Raw genomic sequence first — 17,225 nt, 5'->3', positions numbered from 1 at the left:
AGAAAGCCAAAATGGCCAGCTGGATGAAATAGCTCAGTTGGGCGAGTGTTAGATTGAAAATCTAAAAGTCCCTTGTTCAATGCTGGGTTTCGGAAAAGTCTGAGAGGTTTCTTGCTTCTCACAAAATATTTCTTGGTATCAGCTCAAGTTTTTCATTCTTTATTTATCAAAATATTTGATCAACTGATCGACAACATGATCAATTCAACATAGAATTGTCTTTCTGTCCTCCTTCTAAATTTGCTTCCACCTCTCTTGCATTCAGCTTCGACTACAAATGTTTCCTATTTCATGCTTTTTTGTAAAGTAAACTCTTGTCTGCATCAGCTTCCACTTCTCCTTGAACACAGAATTCAGTATTCAGATGACATAGCTTACCTACTCAGGCCAAATACCTCTGTGTAATATGGTGCTAGTCCATTCAGAGTAAAAAAAAAAGCTACCTAACCTGGATCCGAAAAATGCTATTTACCTATTGCACCCGTTAACTGATGAATGATACAGGACATCTTAAAACATAGCTCTAGCATGAGGTTGAGCATCTATTTTCTTGTGAAGTTTAAAAGAAAGGATGAAGACCCAAACTACCAGCAGGCCGAAATAGCTCAGTTGGGAGAGCGTTAGACTGAAGATCTAAAGGTCCCTGGTTCAATCCTGGGTTTTGGCACAATTTCAACTTCTGCTTTTCATGTCACAAAAGCTGTTTGGAGTTAAATCAACGCTCTTCTTTATCAAAACCTTTTATCAATCTGATCAACAACACAATCAATTCAACATATTATTTACTTTCTGTCTTCCTTTCAAAGTTGCTTCCACCTCTCTTGTATTCAACTATGCCTCATTTATTTGAAACTTCTTGCTTTATTTTAAAGTAAAGCTTTGCCTGCATCAGCCTCCAATTCCCCTTATACAAAACTGTCAGTAGTCAGATGACATAGCTTGTACACCCTGGCCATATAGGTCTGTGTTTCAGAGTATAAGTCAATTCAGAGTTTAGAAAAAAAATTCTACCTACCTTGTCCCCTAAAAAGGATATTCACACATCAGACCAAGTTACCTGCTGAATGATACTGGACACTTTAACACATAACTATAAACGAAAATAGAATGACCAGGTTCTGTATGTATCGTCTACAATTATTAATAATACATCAGGAGGCCACAGGGACTTGTTGGCTGAAATATCTCAGTTGGGAGATCGTTAGACTGAAGAGCTTAAGGTACCTGATTCAATCCTGACTTTCAGCACAGTGCGAGGGGATCCTACATTCTTGCAAAATATTTCTTGAAATCAGCTCTGGTTTTTTTTACTTTATTTCTCAAAATATTTTATCAACTGATCAACAACATGATAACTTCAACAAAAAGTTGTCTTTCTGTCCTCCTTCTAAACTTGCTTCCACCTCTCTTGCCATTAGCTTTGATGACGAATTTATCCCATTTCATACTTTTTTCAAAGTAAACTCTTGTCTGCATCAGCTTTCACTTCTCCTTGAACAAAGTTGTCAGTATTGAGATGACATAGCTTACCTACTCAGGCGACATACGTCTGTGTAATACAGTGCTGGTCCACTCAGAGTTTTAAAAGAAAAACGACCTAACATTTATCCCAAAAACGCTACTCACCCATTTCACCAGTTAGCTGCTGAACAATGCAGGACACATTAAAACACAGCTCTAACCTCAGATTGAAAATCCAGGTTCTGCATCTCTGTTCTGGGATTGTTCAAAAAAAGAGGCTGAATACTATAGCTGCTGGCAGGCCGAAATAGCTCAGTTGGGAGAGCGTTAGACTGAAGATCTAAAGATCCCGGGTTTCGGCACATTTTGAACTTCTGCTTTGCATGCCACAAAGACTATTTTGAGTCAACTCATATTGACTTTGTTTATAATGATCAAAACCTTTTATCAAGATAATCGACAATACAATTAATTCAACATATTATTTACTTTCTGTCTTTCTTTCAAACTTGCTTCCACCTCTCTTGTATTCAACTTTGCCTCCTTTATTTCCCAATTCTTCCTTTAATTGAAAGTAAAGCTTTGCCTGCATCAGCCTCGAGTTCCCCTTATACAAAACTGTTAGTAGTCAGATGACCTAGCTTGCCGACCCTCGCCATATAGGTCTGTGTTTCTGAGTATAAGTCCATTCATAGTTTACAAACATCATCTAACTAACTTGGCTCCTAAAAAGGAAATTCACCCATCAGACCAATTTAGCTACTGAATAATACTGGACAATTTAACACATAACTGCACATGCAGATAGAGTGACCAGGTTCTGCATTTATCTTTAACAATTATAAAAAATACAACAGAAAGCCAAAATTGCCAGCTGTATGAAATAGCTCAGTTGGGAGAGCAGTAGACTGAAGATCTAAAGGTCCCTGGTTCAATCCCGGGTTTAGGCACATTTTGAACTTCTGCTTTGCATGCCACAAATGCTATTTGGAGTCAACTCATATTGACGTTGTTTATAATGATCAAAACCTTTTATCAAGCTGATCGATAAGACAACCATTTCAACATATTTTTTACATTCTGTCTTTCTGTCAAACTTGCTTCCACCTCTCTTGTATTCAACTTTACCTGCTTTATTTGCCAATTCTTCCTTTAATTGAAAGTAAAGCTTTGCCTGCATCAGCCTCGAGTTCCCCTTATACAAAACTGTTAGTAGTCAGATAACCTAGTTTGCCTACCCTCGCCATATAGGTCTGTGTGTCTGAGTATAAGTCCATTCATAGTTTACAAACATCTTCTAACTAACTTGGCTCCTAAAAAGGAAATTCACCCATCAGACCAATTTAGCTGCTGAATAATATTGGACAATTTAACACATAACTGCACATGCAGATAGAATGACCAGGGTCTGCATTTATCTTTAACAATTATCAAAAATACAACAGAAAGCCAAAATGGCCAGCTGGATGAAATAGCTCAGTCGGGAGAGTGTTAGATTGAAAATCTAAAAGTCCCTTGTTCAATGCTGGGTTTCGGAAAAGTCTGAGAGGTTTCTTGCTTCTCACAAAGTATTTCTTGGTATCAGCTCAAGTTTTTCTTTCTTTATTTATCAAAATATTTGATCAACTGATCGACAACATGATCAATTCAACATAGAATTGTCTTTCTGTCCTACTAAATTTGCTTCCACCTCTCTTGCATTCAGCTTCGACTACAAATGTTTCCTATTTCATGCTTTTTTGTAAAGTAAACTCTTGTCTGCATCAGCTTCCACTTCTCCTTGAACACAGATTTCAGTATTCAGATGACATAGCTTACCTACTCAGGCCAAATACCTCTGTGTAATATGGTGCTAGTCCATTCAGAGTAAAAAAAAAAGCTACCTAACCTGGATCCGAAAAATGCTATTTACCTATTGCACCCGTTAACTGATGAATGATACAGGACATCTTAAAACATAGCTCTAGCATGAGGTTGAGCATCTATTTTCTTGGGAAGTTTAAAAGAAAGGATGAAGACCCAAACTACCAGCAGGCTGAAATAGCTCAGTTGGGAGAGCGTTAGACTGAAGATCTAAAGGTCCCTGGTTCAATCCCGGGTTTCGGCACAATTTCAACTTCTGCTTTTCATGTCACAAAAGCTGTTTGTGTTGTTGATGAGATTGATAAAAGGTTTTGATAAAGAAGAGCGTTGATTTAACTCCAATCAATTCAACATATTATTTACTTTCTGTCTTCCTTTCAAACTTGCTTCCACCTCTCTTGTATTCAACTATGCCTCATTTATTTTAAACTTCTTGCTTTATTTTAAAGTAAAGCTTTGCCTGCATCAGCCTCCAATTCCCCTTATACAAAACTGTCAGTAGTCAGATGACATAGCTTGTACACCCTGGCCATATAGGTCTGTGTTTCAGAGTATAAGTCAATTCAGAGTTTAGAAAAAAAAATTCTACCTACCTTGTCCCCTAAAAAGGATATTCACTCATCAGACCAAGTTACCTGCTGAATGATACTGGACACTTTAACACATAACTATAAACGAAAATAGAATGACCAGGTTCTGTATGTATCGTCTACAATTATTAATAATACATCAGGAGGCCACAGGGACTTGTTGGCTGAAATATCTCAGTTGGGAGATCGTTAGACTGAAGAGCTTAAGGTACCTGATTCAATCCTGACTTTCAGCACAGTGCGAGGGGATCCTACATTCTTGCAAAATATTTCTTGAAATCAGCTCTATTTTTTTTTTCTTTATTTCTCAAAATATTTTATCAACTGATCAACAACATGATAACTTCAACAAAAAGTTGTCTTTCTGTCCTCCTTCTAAACTTGCTTCCACCTCTCTTGCCATCAACTTTGATGACGAATTTATCCCATTTTATACTTTTTTCAAAGTAAACTCTTGTCTGCATCAGCTTTCACTTCTCCTTGAACAAAGTTGTCAGTATTGAGATGACATAGCTTACCTACTCAGGCGACATACGTCTGTGTAATACAGTGCTGGTCCACTCAGAGTTTTAAAAGAAAAACGACCTAACATTTATCCCAAAAACGCTACTCACCCATTTCACCAGTTAGCTGCTGAACAATGCAGGACACATTAAAATACAGCTCTAACCTCAGATTGAAAATCCAGGTTCTGCATCTCTGTTCTGGGATTGTTCAAAAAAAGAGGCTGAATACTATAGCTGCTGGCAGGCCGAAATAGCTCAGTTGGGAGAGTGTTAGACTGAAGATCTAAAGGTCCCTGGTTCGATCCCGGGTTTCGGCACATTTTGAACTTCTGCTTTGCATGCCACAAAGACTATTTTGAGTCAACTCATATTGACTTTGTTTAAAATGATCAAAACCTTTTATCAAGATAATCGACAATACAATTAATTCAACATATTATTTACTTTCTGTCTTTCTTTCAAACTTGCTTCCACCTCTCTTGTATTCAACTTTGCCTCCTTTATTTCCCAATTCTTCCTTTAATTGAAAGTAAAGCTTTGCCTGCATCAGCCTCCAGTTCCCCTTATACAAAACTGTTAGTAGTCAGATGACCTAGCTTGCCGACCCTCGCCATATAGGTCTGTGTTTCTGAGTATAAGTCCATTCATAGTTTACAAACATCATCTAACTAACTTGGCTCCTAAAAAGGAAATTCACCCATCAGACCAATTTAGCTACTGAATAATACTGGACAATTTAACACATAACTGCACATGCAGATAGAGTGACCAGGTTCTGCATTTATCTTTAACAATTATAAAAAATACAACAGAAAGCCAAAATTGCCAGCTGGATGAAATAGCTCAGTTGGGAGAACAGTAGACTGAAGATCTAAAGGTCCCTGGTTCAATCCCGGGTTTAGGCACATTTTGAACTTCTGCTTTGCATGCCACAAATGCTATTTGGAGTCAACTCATATTGACGTTGTTTATAATGATCAAAACCTTTTATCAAGCTGATCGAAAAGACAACCATTTCAACATATTTTTTACATTCTGTCTTTCTGTCAAACTTGCTTCCACCTCTCTTGTATTCAACTTTACCTGCTTTATTTCCCAATTCTTCCTTTAATTGAAAGTAAAGCTTTGCCTGCATCAGCCTCCAGTTCCCCTTATACAAAACTGTTAGTAGTCAGATGACCTAGCTTGCCGACCCTCGCCATATAGGTCTGTGTTTCTGAGTATAAGTCCATTCATAGTTTACAAACATCATCTAACTAACTTGGCTCCTAAAAAGGAAATTCACCCATCAGACCAATTTAGCTACTGAATAATACTGGACAATTTAACACATAACTGCACATGCAGATAGAGTGACCAGGTTCTGCATTTATCTTTAACAATTATAAAAAATACAACAGAAAGCCAAAATTGACAGCTGGATGAAATAGCTCAGTTGGGAGAGCAGTAGACTGAAGATCTAAAGGTCCCTGGTTCAATCCCGGGTTTAGGCACATTTTGAACTTCTGCTTTGCATGCCACAAATGCTATTTGCAGTCAACTCATATTGACGTTGTTTATAATGATCAAAACCTTTTATCAAGCTGATCGATAAGACAACCATTTCAACATATTTTTTACATTCTGTCTTTCTGTCAAACTTGCTTCCACCTCTCTTGTATTCAACTTTACCTGCTTTATTTGCCAATTCTTCCTTTAATTGAAAGTAAAGCTTTGCCTGCATCAGCCTCGAGTTCCCCTTATACAAAACTGTTAGTAGTCAGATGACCTAGTTTGCCTACCCTCGCCATATAGGTCTGTGTGTCTGAGTATAAGTCCATTCATAGTTTACAAACATCTTCTAACTAACTTGGCTCCTAAAAAGGAAATTCACCCATCAGACCAATTTAGCTGCTGAATAATATTGGACAATTTAACACATAACTGCACATGCAGATAGAATGACCAGGGTCTGCATTTATCTTTAACAATTATCAAAAATACAACATAAAGCCAAAATGGCCAGCTGGATGAAATAGCTCAGTTGGGAGAGTGTTAGATTGAAAATCTAAAAGTCCCTTGTTCAATGCTGGGTTTCGGAAAAGTCTGAGAGGGTTCTTGCTTCTCACAAAATATTTCTTGGTATCAGCTCAAGTTTTTCTTTCTTTATTTATCAAAATATTTGATCAACTGATCGACAACATGATCAATTCAACATAGAATTGTCTTTCTGTCCTCCTTCTAAATTTGCTTCCACCTCTCTTGCATTCAGCTTCGACTACAAATGTTTCCTATTTCATGCTTTTTTGTAAAGTAAACTCTTGTCTGCATCAGCTTCCACTTCTCCTTGAACACAGATTTCAGTATTCAGATGACATAGCTTACCTACTCAGGCCAAATACCTCTGTGTAATATGGTGCTAGTCCATTCAGAGTAAAAAAAAAAGCTACCTAACCTGGATCCGAAAAATGCTATTTACCTATTGCACCCGTTAACTGATGAATGATACAGGACATCTTAAAACATAGCTCTAGCATGAGGATGAGCATCTATTTTCTTGGGAAGTTTAAAAGAAAGGATGAAGACACAAACTACCAGCAGGCTGAAATAGCTCAGTTGGGAGAGCGTTAGAGTGAAGATTTAAAGGTCCCTGGTTCAATCCTGGGATTCGGCACAATTTCAACTTCTGCTTTTCATGTCACAAAAGCTGTTTGGAGTTAAATCAAAGCTCTTCTTTATCAAAACCTTTCATCAATCTGATCAACAACACAATCAATTCAACATATTATTTACTTTCTGTCTTCCTTTCAAACTTGCTTCCACCTCTCTTGTATTCAACTATGCCTCATTTATTTGCAACTTCTTGCTTTATTTTAAAGTAAAGCTTTGCCTGCATCAGCCTCCAATTCCCCTTATACAAAACTGTCAGTAGTCAGATGACATAGCTTGTACACCCTGGCCATATAGGTCTGTGTTTCAGAGTATAAGTCAATTCAGAGTTTAGAAAAAAAATTCTACCTACCTTGTCCCCTAAAAAGGATATTCACACATCAGACCAAGTTACCTGCTGAATGATACTGGACACTTTAACACATAACTATAAACGAAAATAGAATGACCAGGTTCTGTATGTATCGTCTACAATTATTAATAATACATCAGGAGGCCACAGGGACTTGTTGGCTGAAATATCTCAGTTGGGAGATCGTTAGACTGAAGAGCTTAAGGTACCTGATTCAATCCTGACTTTCAGCACAGTGCGAGGGGATCCTACATTCTTGCAAAATATTTCTTGAAATCAGCTCTGGTTTTTTTTACTTTATTTCTCAAAATATTTTATCAACTGATCAACAACATGATAACTTCAACAAAAAGTTGTCTTTCTGTCCTCCTTCTAAACTTGCTTCCACCTCTCTTGCCATCAGCTTTGATGACGAATTTATCCCATTTCATACTTTTTTCAAAGTAAACTCTTGTCTGTATCAGCTTTCACTTCTCCTTGAACAAAGTTGTCAGTATTGAGACGACATAGCTTACCTACTCAGGCGACATACGTCTGTGTAATACAGTGCTGGTCCACTCAGAGTTTTAAAAGAAAAACGACCTAACATTTATCCCAAAAACGCTACTCACCCATTTCACCAGTTAGCTGCTGAACAATGCAGGACACATTAAAACACAGCTCTAACCTCAGATTGAAAATCCAGGTTCTGCATCTCTGTTCTGGGATTGTTCGAAAAAAGAGGCTGAATACTATAGCTGCTGGCAGGCCGAAATAGCTCAGTTGGGAGAGCGTTAGACTGAAGATCTAAAGATCCCGGGTTTCGGCACATTTTGAACTTCTGCTTTGCATGCCACAAAGACTATTTTGAGTCAACTCATATTGACTTTGTTTATAATGATCAAAACCTTTTATCAAGATAATCGACAATACAATTAATTCAACATATTATTTACTTTCTGTCTTTCTTTCAAACTTGCTTCCACCTCTCTTGTATTCAACTTTGCCTCCTTTATTTCCCAATTCTTCCTTTAATTGAAAGTAAAGCTTTGCCTGCATCAGCCTCGAGTTCCCCTTATACAAAACTGTTAGTAGTCAGATGACCTAGCTTGCCGACCCTCGCCATATAGGTCTGTGTTTCTGAGTATAAGTCCATTCATAGTTTACAAACATCATCCAACTAACTTGGCTCCTAAAAAGGAAATTCACCCATCAGACCAATTTAGCTACTGAATAATACTGGACAATTTAACACATAACTGCACATGCAGATAGAGTGACCAGGTTCTGCATTTATCTTTAACAATTATAAAAAATACACCAGAAAGCCATAATTGCCAGCTGGATGAAATAGCTCAGTTGGGAGAGCAGTAGACTGAAGATCTAAAGGTCCCTGGTTCAATCCCGGGTTTAGGCACATTTTGAACTTCTGCTTTGCATGCCTCAAATGCTATTTGGAGTCAACTCATATTGACGTTGTTTATAATGATCAAAACCTTTTATCAAGCTGATCGATAAGACAACCATTTCAACATATTTTTTACATTCTGTCTTTCTGTCAAACTTGCTTCCACCTCTCTTGTATTCAACTTTACCTGCTTTATTTGCCAATTCTTCCTTTAATTGAAAGTAAAGCTTTGCCTGCATCAGCCTCGAGTTCCCCTTATACAAAACTGTTAGTAGTCAGATGACCTAGTTTGCCTACCCTCGCCATATAGGTCTGTGTGTCTGAGTATAAGTCCATTCATAGTTTACAAACATCTTCTAACTAACTTGGCTCCTAAAAAGGAAATTCACCCATCAGACCAATTTAGCTGCTGAATAATATTGGACAATTTAACACATAACTGCACATGCAGATAGAATGACCAGGGTCTGCATTTATCTTTAACAATTATCAAAAATACAACAGAAAGCCAAAATGGCCAGCTGGATGAAATAGCTCAGTCGGGAGAGTGTTAGATTGAAAATCTAAAAGTCCCTTGTTCAATGCTGGGTTTCGGAAAAGTCTGAGAGGTTTCTTGCTTCTCACAAAGTATTTCTTGGTATCAGCTCAAGTTTTTCTTTCTTTATTTATCAAAATATTTGATCAACTGATCGACAACATGATCAATTCAACATAGAATTGTCTTTCTGTCCTACTAAATTTGCTTCCACCTCTCTTGCATTCAGCTTCGACTACAAATGTTTCCTATTTCATGCTTTTTTGTAAAGTAAACTCTTGTCTGCATCAGCTTCCACTTCTCCTTGAACACAGATTTCAGTATTCAGATGACATAGCTTACCTACTCAGGCCAAATACCTCTGTGTAATATGGTGCTAGTCCATTCAGAGTAAAAAAAAAAGCTACCTAACCTGGATCCGAAAAATGCTATTTACCTATTGCACCCGTTAACTGATGAATGATACAGGACATCTTAAAACATAGCTCTAGCATGAGGTTGAGCATCTATTTTCTTGGGAAGTTTAAAAGAAAGGATGAAGACCCAAACTACCAGCAGGCTGAAATAGCTCAGTTGGGAGAGCGTTAGACTGAAGATCTAAAGGTCCCTGGTTCAATCCCGGGTTTCGGCACAATTTCAACTTCTGCTTTTCATGTCACAAAAGCTGTTTGTGTTGTTGATGAGATTGATAAAAGGTTTTGATAAAGAAGAGCGTTGATTTAACTCCAATCAATTCAACATATTATTTACTTTCTGTCTTCCTTTCAAACTTGCTTCCACCTCTCTTGTATTCAACTATGCCTCATTTATTTTAAACTTCTTGCTTTATTTTAAAGTAAAGCTTTGCCTGCATCAGCCTCCAATTCCCCTTATACAAAACTGTCAGTAGTCAGATGACATAGCTTGTACACCCTGGCCATATAGGTCTGTGTTTCAGAGTATAAGTCAATTCAGAGTTTAGAAAAAAAAATTCTACCTACCTTGTCCCCTAAAAAGGATATTCACTCATCAGACCAAGTTACCTGCTGAATGATACTGGACACTTTAACACATAACTATAAACGAAAATAGAATGACCAGGTTCTGTATGTATCGTCTACAATTATTAATAATACATCAGGAGGCCACAGGGACTTGTTGGCTGAAATATCTCAGTTGGGAGATCGTTAGACTGAAGAGCTTAAGGTACCTGATTCAATCCTGACTTTCAGCACAGTGCGAGGGGATCCTACATTCTTGCAAAATATTTCTTGAAATCAGCTCTATTTTTTTTTTCTTTATTTCTCAAAATATTTTATCAACTGATCAACAACATGATAACTTCAACAAAAAGTTGTCTTTCTGTCCTCCTTCTAAACTTGCTTCCACCTCTCTTGCCATCAACTTTGATGACGAATTTATCCCATTTTATACTTTTTTCAAAGTAAACTCTTGTCTGCATCAGCTTTCACTTCTCCTTGAACAAAGTTGTCAGTATTGAGATGACATAGCTTACCTACTCAGGCGACATACGTCTGTGTAATACAGTGCTGGTCCACTCAGAGTTTTAAAAGAAAAACGACCTAACATTTATCCCAAAAACGCTACTCACCCATTTCACCAGTTAGCTGCTGAACAATGCAGGACACATTAAAACACAGCTCTAACCTCAGATTGAAAATCCAGGTTCTGCATCTCTGTTCTGGGATTGTTCAAAAAAAGAGGCTGAATACTATAGCTGCTGGCAGGCCGAAATAGCTCAGTTGGGAGAGCGTTAGACTGAAGATCTAAAGGTCCCTGGTTTGATCCCGGGTTTCGGCACATTTTGGACTTCTGCTTTGCATGCCACAAAGACTATTTTGAGTCAACTCATATTGACTTTGTTTATAATGATCAAAACCTTTTATCAAGATAATCGACAATACAATTAATTCAACATATTATTTACTTTCTGTCTTTCTTTCAAACTTGCTTCCACCTCTCTTGTATTCAACTTTGCCTCCTTTATTTCCCAATTCTTCCTTTAATTGAAAGTAAAGCTTTGCCTGCATCAGCCTCCAGTTCCCCTTATACAAAACTGTTAGTAGTCAGATGACCTAGCTTGCCGACCCTCGCCATATAGGTCTGTGTTTCTGAGTATAAGTCCATTCATAGTTTACAAACATCATCTAACAAACTTGGCTCCTAAAAAGGAAATTCACCCATCAGACCAATTTAGCTACTGAATAATACTGGACAATTTAACACATAACTGCACATGCAGATAGAGTGACCAGGTTCTGCATTTATCTTTAACAATTATAAAAAATACAACAGAAAGCCAAAATTGCCAGCTGGATGAAATAGCTCAGTTGGGAGAACAGTAGACTGAAGATCTAAAGGTCCCTGGTTCAATCCCGGGTTTAGGCACATTTTGAACTTCTGCTTTGCATGCCACAAATGCTATTTGGAGTCAACTCATATTGACGTTGTTTATAATGATCAAAACCTTTTATCAAGCTGATCGAAAAGACAACCATTTCAACATATTTTTTACATTCTGTCTTTCTGTCAAACTTGCTTCCACCTCTCTTGTATTCAACTTTACCTGCTTTATTTCCCAATTCTTCCTTTAATTGAAAGTAAAGCTTTGCCTGCATCAGCCTCCAGTTCCCCTTATACAAAACTGTTAGTAGTCAGATGACCTAGCTTGCCGACCCTCGCCATATAGGTCTGTGTTTCTGAGTATAAGTCCATTCATAGTTTACAAACATCATCTAACTAACTTGGCTCCTAAAAAGGAAATTCACCCATCAGACCAATTTAGCTACTGAATAATACTGGACAATTTAACACATAACTGCACATGCAGATAGAGTGACCAGGTTCTGCATTTATCTTTAACAATTATAAAAAATACAACAGAAAGCCAAAATTGACAGCTGGATGAAATAGCTCAGTTGGGAGAGCAGTAGACTGAAGATCTAAAGGTCCCTGGTTCAATCCCGGGTTTAGGCACATTTTGAACTTCTGCTTTGCATGCCACAAATGCTATTTGCAGTCAACTCATATTGACGTTGTTTATAATGATCAAAACCTTTTATCAAGCTGATCGATAAGACAACCATTTCAACATATTTTTTACATTCTGTCTTTCTGTCAAACTTGCTTCCACCTCTCTTGTATTCAACTTTACCTGCTTTATTTGCCAATTCTTCCTTTAATTGAAAGTAAAGCTTTGCCTGCATCAGCCTCGAGTTCCCCTTATACAAAACTGTTAGTAGTCAGATGACCTAGTTTGCCTACCCTCGCCATATAGGTCTGTGTGTCTGAGTATAAGTCCATTCATAGTTTACAAACATCTTCTAACTAACTTGGCTCCTAAAAAGGAAATTCACCCATCAGACCAATTTAGCTGCTGAATAATATTGGACAATTTAACACATAACTGCACATGCAGATAGAATGACCAGGGTCTGCATTTATCTTTAACAATTATCAAAAATACAACATAAAGCCAAAATGGCCAGCTGGATGAAATAGCTCAGTTGGGAGAGTGTTAGATTGAAAATCTAAAAGTCCCTGGTTCAATCCCGGGTTTCGGCACAATTTCAACTTCTGCTTTTCATGTCACAAAAGCTGTTTGTGTTGTTGATGAGATTGATAAAAGGTTTTGATAAAGAAGAGCGTTGATTTAACTCCAATCAATTCAACATATTATTTACTTTCTGTCTTCCTTTCAAACTTGCTTCCACCTCTCTTGTATTCAACTATGCCTCATTGATTTTAAACTTCTTGCTTTATTTTAAAGTAAAGCTTTGCCTGCATCAGCCTCCAATTCCCCTTATACAAAACTGTCAGTAGTCAGATGACATAGCTTGTACACCCTGGCCATATAGGTCTGTGTTTCAGAGTATAAGTCAATTCAGAGTTTAGAAAAAAAAATTCTACCTACCTTGTCCCCTAAAAAGGATATTCACTCATCAGACCAAGTTACCTGCTGAATGATACTGGACACTTTAACACATAACTATAAACGAAAATAGAATGACCAGGTTCTGTATGTATCGTCTACAATTATTAATAATACATCAGGAGGCCACAGGGACTTGTTGGCTGAAATATCTCAGTTGGGAGATCGTTAGACTGAAGAGCTTAAGGTACCTGATTCAATCCTGACTTTCAGCACAGTGCGAGGGGATCCTACATTCTTGCAAAATATTTCTTGAAATCAGCTCTATTTTTTTTTTCTTTATTTCTCAAAATATTTTATCAACTGATCAACAACATGATAACTTCAACAAAAAGTTGTCTTTCTGTCCTCCTTCTAAACTTGCTTCCACCTCTCTTGCCATCAACTTTGATGACGAATTTATCCCATTTTATACTTTTTTCAAAGTAAACTCTTGTCTGCATCAGCTTTCACTTCTCCTTGAACAAAGTTGTCAGTATTGAGATGACATAGCTTACCTACTCAGGCGACATACGTCTGTGTAATACAGTGCTGGTCCACTCAGAGTTTTAAAAGAAAAACGACCTAACATTTATCCCAAAAACGCTACTCACCCATTTCACCAGTTAGCTGCTGAACAATGCAGGACACATTAAAACACAGCTCTAACCTCAGATTGAAAATCCAGGTTCTGCATCTCTGTTCTGGGATTGTTCAAAAAAAGAGGCTGAATACTATAGCTGCTGGCAGGCCGAAATAGCTCAGTTGGGAGAGTGTTAGACTGAAGATCTAAAGGTCCCTGGTTCGATCCCGGGTTTCGGCACATTTTGAACTTCTGCTTTGCATGCCACAAAGACTATTTTGAGTCAACTCATATTGACTTTGTTTAAAATGATCAAAACCTTTTATCAAGATAATCGACAATACAATTAATTCAACATATTATTTACTTTCTGTCTTTCTTTCAAACTTGCTTCCACCTCTCTTGTATTCAACTTTGCCTCCTTTATTTCCCAATTCTTCCTTTAATTGAAAGTAAAGCTTTGCCTGCATCAGCCTCCAGTTCCCCTTATACAAAACTGTTAGTAGTCAGATGACCTAGCTTGCCGACCCTCGCCATATAGGTCTGTGTTTCTGAGTATAAGTCCATTCATAGTTTACAAACATCATCTAACTAACTTGGCTCCTAAAAAGGAAATTCACCCATCAGACCAATTTAGCTACTGAATAATACTGGACAATTTAACACATAACTGCACATGCAGATAGAGTGACCAGGTTCTGCATTTATCTTTAACAATTATAAAAAATACAACAGAAAGCCAAAATTGCCAGCTGGATGAAATAGCTCAGTTGGGAGAACAGTAGACTGAAGATCTAAAGGTCCCTGGTTCAATCCCGGGTTTAGGCACATTTTGAACTTCTGCTTTGCATGCCACAAATGCTATTTGGAGTCAACTCATATTGACGTTGTTTATAATGATCAAAACCTTTTATCAAGCTGATCGAAAAGACAACCATTTCAACATATTTTTTACATTCTGTCTTTCTGTCAAACTTGCTTCCACCTCTCTTGTATTCAACTTTACCTGCTTTATTTCCCAATTCTTCCTTTAATTGAAAGTAAAGCTTTGCCTGCATCAGCCTCCAGTTCCCCTTATACAAAACTGTTAGTAGTCAGATGACCTAGCTTGCCGACCCTCGCCATATAGGTCTGTGTTTCTGAGTATAAGTCCATTCATAGTTTACAAACATCATCTAACTAACTTGGCTCCTAAAAAGGAAATTCACCCATCAGACCAATTTAGCTACTGAATAATACTGGACAATTTAACACATAACTGCACATGCAGATAGAGTGACCAGGTTCTGCATTTATCTTTAACAATTATAAAAAATACAACAGAAAGCCAAAATTGACAGCTGGATGAAATAGCTCAGTTGGGAGAGCAGTAGACTGAAGATCTAAAGGTCCCTGGTTCAATCCCGGGTTTAGGCACATTTTGAACTTCTGCTTTGCATGCCACAAATGCTATTTGCAGTCAACTCATATTGACGTTGTTTATAATGATCAAAACCTTTTATCAAGCTGATCGATAAGACAACCATTTCAACATATTTTTTACATTCTGTCTTTCTGTCAAACTTGCTTCCACCTCTCTTGTATTCAACTTTACCTGCTTTATTTGCCAATTCTTCCTTTAATTGAAAGTAAAGCTTTGCCTGCATCAGCCTCGAGTTCCCCTTATACAAAACTGTTAGTAGTCAGATGACCTAGTTTGCCTACCCTCGCCATATAGGTCTGTGTGTCTGAGTATAAGTCCATTCATAGTTTACAAACATCTTCTAACTAACTTGGCTCCTAAAAAGGAAATTCACCCATCAGACCAATTTAGCTGCTGAATAATATTGGACAATTTAACACATAACTGCACATGCAGATAGAATGACCAGGGTCTGCATTTATCTTTAACAATTATCAAAAATACAACATAAAGCCAAAATGGCCAGCTGGATGAAATAGCTCAGTTGGGAGAGTGTTAGATTGAAAATCTAAAAGTCCCTTGTTCAATGCTGGGTTTCGGAAAAGTCTGAGAGGGTTCTTGCTTCTCACAAAATATTTCTTGGTATCAGCTCAAGTTTTTCTTTCTTTATTTATCAAAATATTTGATCAACTGATCGACAACATGATCAATTCAACATAGAATTGTCTTTCTGTCCTCCTTCTAAATTTGCTTCCACCTCTCTTGCATTCAGCTTCGACTACAAATGTTTCCTATTTCATGCTTTTTTGTAAAGTAAACTCTTGTCTGCATCAGCTTCCACTTCTCCTTGAACACAGATTTCAGTATTCAGATGACATAGCTTACCTACTCAGGCCAAATACCTCTGTGTAATATGGTGCTAGTCCATTCAGAGTAAAAAAAAAAGCTACCTAACCTGGATCCGAAAAATGCTATTTACCTATTGCACCCGTTAACTGATGAATGATACAGGACATCTTAAAACATAGCTCTAGCATGAGGATGAGCATCTATTTTCTTGGGAAGTTTAAAAGAAAGGATGAAGACCCAAACTACCAGCAGGCTGAAATAGCTCAGTTGGGAGAGCGTTAGAGTGAAGATTTAAAGGTCCCTGGTTCAATCCTGGGATTCGGCACAATTTCAACTTCTGCTTTTCATGTCACAAAAGCTGTTTGGAGTTAAATCAAAGCTCTTCTTTATCAAAACCTTTCATCAATCTGATCAACAACACAATCAATTCAACATATTATTTACTTTCTGTCTTCCTTTCAAACTTGCTTCCACCTCTCTTGTATTCAACTATGCCTCATTTATTTGCAACTTCTTGCTTTATTTTAAAGTAAAGCTTTGCCTGCATCAGCCTCCAATTCCCCTTATACAAAACTGTCAGTAGTCAGATGACATAGCTTGTACACCCTGGCCATATAGGTCTGTGTTTCAGAGTATAAGTCAATTCAGAGTTTAGAAAAAAAATTCTACCTACCTTGTCCCCTAAAAAGTATATTCACACATCAGACCAAGTTACCTGCTGAATGATACTGGACACTTTAACACATAACTATAAACGAAAATAGAATGACCAGGTTCTGTATGTATCGTCTACAATTATTAATAATACATCAGGAGGCCACAGGGACTTGTTGGCTGAAATATCTCAGTTGGGAGATCGTTAGACTGAAGAGCTTAAGGTACCTGATTCAATCCTGACTTTCAGCACAGTGCGAGGGGATCCTACATTCTTGCAAAATATTTCTTGAAATCAGCTCTTGTTTTTTTTACTTTATTTCTCAAAATATTTTATCAACTGATCAACAACATGATAACTTCAACAAAAAGTTGTCTTTCTGTCCTCCTTCTAAACTTGCTTCCACCTCTCTTGCCATCAGCTTTGATGACGAATTTATCCCATTTCATACTTTTTTCAAAGTAAACTCTTGTCTGTATCAGC

General features: G+C 37.4%; 5 non-coding genes across 5 annotated transcripts; all 5 read left to right on the top strand.

Moving 5' to 3' along the window:
- Positions 1-3,495: 3,495 nt before the first annotated feature.
- Positions 3,496-3,568, top strand: TRNAF-GAA (transfer RNA phenylalanine (anticodon GAA)). The gene has a single exon. It is a non-coding gene; the product is annotated as a tRNA-Phe (tRNA).
- A 1,096-nt stretch (positions 3,569-4,664) lies between these two features.
- On the top strand, positions 4,665-4,737 carry TRNAF-GAA (transfer RNA phenylalanine (anticodon GAA)). Its single transcript has one exon. It is a non-coding gene; the product is annotated as a tRNA-Phe (tRNA).
- A 5,164-nt stretch (positions 4,738-9,901) lies between these two features.
- On the top strand, positions 9,902-9,974 carry TRNAF-GAA (transfer RNA phenylalanine (anticodon GAA)). The gene has a single exon. It is a non-coding gene; the product is annotated as a tRNA-Phe (tRNA).
- Positions 9,975-11,070: 1,096 nt separating this feature from the next.
- Positions 11,071-11,143, top strand: TRNAF-GAA (transfer RNA phenylalanine (anticodon GAA)). The gene has a single exon. It is a non-coding gene; the product is annotated as a tRNA-Phe (tRNA).
- A 2,860-nt stretch (positions 11,144-14,003) lies between these two features.
- TRNAF-GAA (transfer RNA phenylalanine (anticodon GAA)) lies at positions 14,004-14,076 on the top strand. The gene has a single exon. It is a non-coding gene; the product is annotated as a tRNA-Phe (tRNA).
- The last annotated feature ends 3,149 nt before the right edge of the window (positions 14,077-17,225 follow it).

The sequence above is a fragment of the Triturus cristatus genome, chromosome 8 (genome assembly GCF_964204655.1).
Source record: "Triturus cristatus chromosome 8, aTriCri1.1, whole genome shotgun sequence".
Lineage (NCBI taxonomy): Eukaryota > Metazoa > Chordata > Amphibia > Caudata > Salamandridae > Triturus > Triturus cristatus.
Note: the sequence above shows the minus strand (reverse complement) of the source record. Positions and strands in the feature narration are given on the sequence as shown.